Source organism: Myotis davidii, unplaced genomic scaffold (genome assembly GCF_000327345.1).
Source record: "Myotis davidii unplaced genomic scaffold, ASM32734v1 scaffold1598, whole genome shotgun sequence".
Classification (NCBI taxonomy): domain Eukaryota; kingdom Metazoa; phylum Chordata; class Mammalia; order Chiroptera; family Vespertilionidae; genus Myotis; species Myotis davidii.
This window is the reverse complement of record NW_006289565.1, coordinates 61,508-69,848: the sequence shown is the minus strand read 5'-3', so window position 1 is coordinate 69,848 and position 8,341 is coordinate 61,508.

Genomic DNA, 8,341 nt, shown 5'->3' with positions numbered 1-8,341 from the left:
ACACCTGGCCCCCACCTGCACCTGGTCCCATCGGTTACACTGACTGACCTTTACAGGAGACAAATATCCTGCTCCCCCAACTCTGCCCCCAACTCAAAACTGATGCTGTTTTGTCCTCAGCCCTTCTGCCAGCAGATATAATAATAAATTTATAACTCCTTATCCCTTCTGGTCTTGTGTGTTCCTCCTTCTGTGACCCTAACAATGTCTTAAATAAAGAATTTAATAATACAGTAGTATTTTATTTTTTTATTTCATCTTGTATCAGTTTTGATAATTTGTGTTTTTTTAGAAAATCATCAATTTTATGTAAATTTTCACATCTATTATTATAAATTTGTTCATTATATTTTGTTAAAATATTTACATTTTCTGAAAAATGTATAATGATATCACTTTTAAACTGTATTTTTTAATTAGTGACTTATTTCATTAATTTATTAATATACTTAGTTTATTTATTTTATCTTTATCAATTTTGCTCAATGTCTATTGAACATATGAGTCTTTCAAAGAATCCATTTTTGCCCTTGTTAGTTATTAATAATTTTGTTGTTGTGAATTTAATTATTATCTTTATTATTTTCTTCCTTCTCTTTTTAATATGTAACAATGATCTTTTACTCAAATGTTGAGATGGATAGTTGGCTATTAATTATTAATCTACCTTATTTTATAATATATAAACTTATCAATAAAAAAATTCTTCTCTGCCTAGATTTCCTGCATTCCATAAATTTTGATATGTTGTATGTTCATTTTCATTCTGATAATAACATTTTCTAGTTTTCATTGTGAGTTCTTCTTTGACTGATGAATTGCTTTCAGTAGCTTAATTTCTAAATATGTGGATCTTTTTTATTATTCTGTTTATTTCAGGCTAAAGTCCACTGGTCAAATAATATACTCAGGATGATTTTTATGCTTTACATTTTTTTTTTGGTGGCCCATAATATGGTCAGTTTGAGTACAAGTTACATGTGCATTTCAAAAGAATAGTCATTCAACAGTTGTTTGTGATGCCCTAAATATGCAGATAGGGTCATTTTGTGAAATTTGTTGATTAAATTTTTGAAGGCAATGTTTCTTTTCTGCTTGTTATATCAGTTATATAGTGTGATGTGTTAAATTTTTTTTTACCCAAAAAGTGAGAAAAGTAAGATTTTCTTTTTTTTTTTAATGGCCGACTAGTATTCCATGGTGTAAATGTAACACAGCTGTTTTATCCACTCATCTACTGATGGGAAGTTGGGCTGTTTCCAGATCTTCACTATTGTAAATAATCTACACTAATACAAGAGAAACGTGCAAATTAACCATCACTCCGCCACTCAGCTACACCCACAAGCCATGCCCACAAGCCAATCAGGAGCCAGTATGCAAATTAACCCAACTAAGATGGCGGCGGCCACGGAGCTGGAGAGAGCAGGAGGCTCAGGTTGCCCCCGGCGATGGAGGAAGCCAAGCTTTCCACCTGCTCTGGCTGGCCCTGGGCTCCACTTAAGGCTACAAAGTTTCAATTATAGAAGATAAATAAATCCGAGATACTGGCTGAAAAAAAAAGAAAAAAGGAAAAAAGGAGAAACTGGGAGCTTGGGTCACCAGGGAGCATGGCCAGTGTGAAAATGGCCATCAGCCCCTCAGCCAGGTTGGCCAGAAACCCCAGCGGGACACCCTCACCCTAACGGGGTTGTGACCAGCCTGAAAACAGTCCTCAGCCCCTCACCCAGGCTGTCCAGGCAACCCAGCGGGACCCCCACTCTGATCTGGGACACATTTCAGGGCAAACCAGCCAGCCCCCACCTGTGCACCAGGCCTCTATCCTATATAATAAAAGGGTAATATGCAAATTGACCCTAAGAGTAGAACAACTGGGAATGACTGGTCACTATGACACACACTGACCACCAGGGGGTAGATGTTCAATGCAGGAGCTGCCCCCTGGTGGTCAGTGTGCTTCCACAGGGGGAGCTCTGCTCAGCCACAAGCCAGGCTGAAGGCTGCCAGCACAGCGGTGGTGGCAGGATCCTCTCCCACCTCCTCAGCAGTGCTAAGGATGTCTGACTGCAGCTTAGGCCTGCTCCCTGCTGGCAAGTGGACATCCCCCAAGGGGTCACAGACTGCGAGAGGGCACAGGCCAGGCTGAGGACTGGGCCTCTAGTTAATAAAGGAAGGGAACAAGGGGAATCAGATATTAAGAAGCATAATCTACTAGGATGCTACAGCTTTGCACACTCCCAAGGGAATTGTACCATTGCCCTGAAAAGGAAATTAACACTCCTCCTTCCCCCTTATAAGGAGAAAAGACAAACTTTCCTATCTGTGGGGACCCTCTTTATAGTGCATCAGTTGGTCAAGGCTGCCTTGCACCTGGGAATGCTTATCAGCCTCTGAGCCTGAGAATCATAATCAGGCCAAAATACCATGAGCGGGTGCAAGGACATGGTACACTGTGCCCTTCTGTAGACAAATGATTGATGTCACTATTGGCAACTAGCCTTCTTTGTCTCAGGAGTAATATACAGGTTACTGACCAAGAGTGTGTGAGAAGAAGTCTGCTAGAGAGAGCTAGAGAGAGAGCAGCTGGGCAGGAGAGACAGGAGAAGCTGCTGATCCAGAGAGCTCAGGTACTGCTATGATGTAAGGTGGTGAGTTTAGAGGCAGCATGAGGTTATTTAGATACTAAATGTGGGTACAGAGATTAATTCTACTACATGAGAAAGATATGTATTCACCAGCCAGTGTCAGGCTGCCTGCCTATATGGACTTTGCTGTGACGACTGTTCTTATTTGATGGCTATGTGGCCACTGGCTTCTGCAACGAAGACTCATTCTTATATATCTACAGCTTCTCATGGTTTCTCCACCTTCCCCGCTGCTGAGAATTGACCTGTGTCTCTGACACTAGGTATAAGAGGAACTTAGACTAAGTCCCTAATAGTTACTATAGTGGGCAGGGTTCAAGAAGGACCTGCCCTTACATAGTCAAATGGGAGAATTTAGGATACATAGATTCAGAACAACTCAGAGCAGCAGTGCTGAGCAGTGCTTCTGCTGTCTCTGACACTATCTTTCCAGGAACTGTCAGCTTAGTCCAGGGAAGAAGCAAGAGAAATTCCTCTGCTGGACACATGCCCAGTAGATTTCAATATGGCCCAGGTGGAGGTACTTCCACTTTGAGCTATGCACAGTAGGAAATAAGATGGCAACACGAAGGCCTGTCTGTCTAGTCTGGGAAAAGGATCCAATTGGATAAGGGACACAGAACCCTAGAAGATCTAATAAATGGATTGGTTAGGGGGAGGACACAGAACAGCTTGGTAATGACTGGGAAATTTATTGGTTAGTTTTGAAAATCACCTAGTCCTTCCCAAGCCCAAGATAGTATTAATTCCAACTTAACAAGGAAGCAATCTCTCGCTGGATAACCAACATAAGCCCCGATCTGTTCACTTGTGTTCTTCTTTACATAGCAGCATGCAGCCTTAGCAGCCACCAGGGGTCTGACAGCCACTCAGACTCCAAGTGCAGGCCTGTGCACTGTGCCAGAAGAAGACCTTGGAATAGACATCTCTAGCCAGATGGGGCAGAGAACCAATGACACAAAATGTCTGGATGCTGGCCCTATTTCTGGGCCTGATGAGTACAAGGCTGAACTTTTTTCACATTGGGAGGGAGTCAAACCCAAAACAACCCTTTTTGTTTACTTCACCTTCAATAAACCTTACTATGCCACCACCTCCCATTCCATAGGTCCCTGTAATGCTTTTCTTGCCATTTCTGAAAAGAACATCATTTCAACCAGCAATACTGATATTTCCCCATAATTGCCTAAAAGGAATTTAGATAGAGGACCTGCTCTAGAAGGGGAGATATCATATCATCACATTTATACTAATAAAAGCCTAGGTGGCCCTCCCATTCTCGCACGATGCCCTCACGTCATCACAAGATGGCCACACTCACATCATCACAAGATGACCATCACAAGATGGCTAACACCACATTGTCACAAGATGGCCACATGATGGCCACCACATGTTGGCCACCATAAGATGGATATTACAAGATGGCCACCACAAGATGGCTGGCAGGTGGAGGACAGTTGGGGGAACACCAGGCCAGCAGGGGAGGGCAGTTGGGGCTGATCGGGAAGGCAGGGGAGGGCAGTTGGGGGCAATCAGGCCTGCAGGGGAGCAGTTAGTAGTCAATCTGGCCAGCAGGGGAATTGTTAGGGGGCAATCAGGCTGGCAGGCAGAAGCAGTTAGGGGCAATCAGGCAGGAAGGCAGATGAGTAGTTAGGATCCAGAAGTCCCAGACATCCCCTGAGGCGTCCCAGATTAGAGACGGTGCAGGCTGGGCTGAAGGACACTCCCAGTGCATGAATTTTGTGCACCAGTCCTCTAGTATAACTATAGTTTAACATAAACAACTGGTTGATAGACAGAAACCTAACAAGGCCCATTTGTTCCAAGTCCTCTCTGTGTCCCATTGTTAAAGACAGCCTAGAAAACACTCATTTACCAAGTATTTGCTTTTTCATCCCATGTGAATTGCCTTTCTGTCCTTTGAAGTCTCAAACCACAACTACCCCTTCTTCTTAGTTCAAGATGGCATTTAAGCCTCAACTCTCCCATATGTCCTGGGTTTCATATTTTTGTCCCCCACACGTACATCCATAATAAATTTTGGACATTTCTTCTGTTAAGTTGCTTCATGTTAATTTTATTATTAGCCTATCCAGAAGAACTTAGAAAAGTGGAAGAAAATTATTATTTGACCCCCATAGTTTTGAAAAATTCACTGAGTAGACCACTGCTAGCTCCTTGGAACTGCTACAGCTAAATGATCATGGGCCTCTGAACAAAGTTGGCAGAGGTAAACATTTTTTTTTCTTATCCTATCAGCATTCCTAAGCTGTCTGTCAGGTTCTATGGGAATTAGAAGTGGTGACTCCCCTTTTTTCTCTTTAATTTGATTAGCCCAGTCAAAAGAACTTAGAAAGATTGGAGGAGCATTCTTTTTGCACCCTCACAATACAAATTAAAATTGTTATTATTTCCCAGTTATTGACCTTTTACCATAAAAAAAAATAATAGCAATATTGGTAAAAAAAATTAGGAACGATTGGAACTCTCATATATTCACTAAACTGAGTCAAACATGGCCACTGGTGAACTTGAGGGATGGTGGTGAAGTATTAAAGAAAAAAGACAAGAGAATATAGCTGAGCCTTGGTGGATTACTGCGCCTGGATGAGAAAACAGTGACAGCCTGTAAGCCGAGTCTTTATTTTATAGTCAGGGCAAAACAAGGCAGTGGTCAAGATGTTTACAATGTATTCTCAGTTTCTAATCTACTTAATTACATGCACCTACGAACTCTATCAAGTTTTGTTTTGGCAGCACTTGCTGCATCTCTTATAGCCCACATCCCTCAGCTACCTAGGACTATAGGGTTGGAGCTGGGGCCAAGCTAACAACCATAGCCTTTGGCTATAATTGTACTGAGAGGGATTTACCCTCCAAACTGGGTCTTGTATGTGGCTTTGCCACGAGAAGACCATGCCCTCTCATCAGTTCGCAGCTTAAACCTGTCCAACTGCTGTATCCACTCTCCACATCACCTCCTTTTATTGGTTTTAATTACGTCCATTTACATTATCCTATCTAATAAAACAGTAATATGCAAATTAACCATCACTCCATCAAAGGTGGTGGCGGCCAAGGAGGTGGAGAGAGCAGGAGGCTTGGGTTGCCCCCAGCGATGGAGGAAGCCAAGCTTCCTGCCTGCCCTGACCATCCCTAAGTTCTGCTCAAGGCTACAAAGTTTCAATTACAGAAGATAAATAAATCCCAGATACCTGCTTCCAGCTGGCCATGGCCATGGAGCTGGAGCAAGCAGGAAGCTTGGGTTGCCTCCGGCGATGGAGCAAGCTTCCCGCCTGCCCTGGCTGGACCTGGGCTCTGCTCATGGCTACAAAGTTTCAATTATAGAAGATAAATAAATCCCAGATACCTGCTTCCCTCTGCTCAAGGAGGCTCTTAAAAAAAAGAAAAAAAAGGAGGAGCTGAGAGCTTGGGTCACTGGGGGCCATGGCCAGCATGCAAACAGCCATCAGTTCCTCACCCAGACTTGCCACACCCCCATGGGGTGAGGATCCCCACTGGGGAGCTTGACCAGCATGCAAACAACCATCAGCCCCTCATCCAGGCTTGCAAGTCACCCCAGTGGGACCCCTCCCACCCTGAAAGGGCTGTGGCCAACCTGAAAGCGGCCCTCAGTCCCACACCCAGGCTGACCAGGCACCCCAGGGACCACTAGGGGGCAGGCGCTCAATGCAGGAGCTTCCCCCTGGTGGTCAGTGCACTTCTACAGGGGGAGTGCTGCTCAGCCAGAAGCTAGCACATGGCTGTCCAGCACAGCGGTGGTGGTGGGAGCCTCTCCTGCCTCCTCAGCAGCACTAAGGATGTCCGACTGCAGCTTAGGCCTGCTCTCTGCTGGCAAGTTGACATCTCCTGAGGGCTCCCAGGCTGCCAGAGGGATGTCTGACTGCCAGCTTGGACCCATTCACCCAGGGAGTGGGCCTAAGCTAGCAGGTTGACATCTGCCAAGGGGTCCCAAACTGCAAGAGGGAACAGGCCAGGCTGAAGGACACCCCTGAGTGCACATATTTTTGTGCACTTGGCCTCTAGTTCATCATAATCCCTTGGATTTATAAGGATTTTTCCAAAGTTAGGAATTATCTAAAAATTTTAAGCTACTACAATAAACATAAAAGTAAAAACTTGCTCCTGTTTTCTTGGCATCAAAAGCTTCAGGCAAATTATGCAGCCTCACCAAAACATCAAGAAAAACACTCTGGTTATTAAAAACAACAACAACAAAATAATATTAATGCAATACTGCAACAAGAGAGAAATCAAAACACAGATATGTTAACATTTTCAGAACTATTTCCACAAAATGAAAGTTTCTTTTATTGCTTGTGTAGACCTACTTGGAGTTTTCAGATTTGGCAAGACTTCACAGAAGACTGGCAGCTAACCAATGCTAGCATAGCCAGAAACATGGCTGAGGGAGTAGCTTCCACTCCTTGCTTTTCTACCATCTGCTGGGCCTTAATCATTAACTTCTTTAGGTGACTCCATGTTGGCACCTCATCCCCTTGCTAGCCTTCATTATCTTCTTCTTCCATATGGCTATCATTGGGGCAACTCTCAGCCTTTTGAACGGAGGGACAAGGAGCTTTTCTGGGTCCTCTGCCCCTCCTACAGCCACCGGTGCCGCTTTTCTTTCTCCTTGATGAGGAGGTCCCACAGTTGCTGCAGGTTAGTGAGCCTCTGCTGGATGGCCTCAGCATTCAGGCTCCTGCTGTTGGTGACTATACTCTGGCTCCTCTTGAAGTTATCATTGATGCGAGGCTGGTACCCCTGGATTTTCTTCTGGAAGATCTGATTTTTTTTATTAACTGTTACACAGTCTTAATTCCCCTTGTTTTACACCCAGCTGTTACTAAACTTCAGTCCCTACCTTACTTGTGCTTTTCTTTGTGTGCTTCAATAGAGTGTCCTTTCACCTAATAATTGTAGTTCTCCTGTACTCAGGCCCCACGTTGGGCACCATGTGAATCGCATCCAGCATAGCCAGTGGTGAACCTGAGGGCGGGGGGGGGGGGGGCGGGGGAGGGAGATAACAGAAACATAGCAATGATCTGAGGGGAAGAAGATGGTGGCTGGCAGGACCAAGGTGATGGAGAGGATGTGAGTGAGTGAGGGGGTGAAAGGAGAGTGTGTGGATGTTGTGGTGTGTGTGTGTGAGTGAGTGATGGACAGTTAAAACCAGCAAGAGTATCAGAGGCTGGCAGACCAGGCTCTCCTGGACAGGGAGCACCTACTGCCACCATAGACACTCCCTGGGCTGTGGGGCTGGAGCACAGAGTCCTTGACATCTTGAAGGGGAGAGTGGCCTCTTCTAGGAACTCATCAGCACCACCACACAGACTGGCCTTGGACACTGCCCACAACCCTGCAGCTACTCCAGCCAAAATACTGCTGCCCAACTCACCAACCTGAAGACCTAGGAACTCCACCTCCAAGGGTGCACAGCTCCTGCAGCAGTAAGTGCGACTTTCCCTCTCTGGCTTCTGACCACCAGACACCACAGTTTTGCCTTTCCAGCTCATAGGTCTCCTGAGCCCACTGTCCCAAAGATGGCTCTTGGGTGCCACTGTGATCCCCCTTTGAGTGCACACATATCCAAACAAGGGGGCATGGCCACAACAAAAGAAATTGGGACTACCCCCTTCCTGGCTGCCTGCCCACAGATACCACAGTTTGCT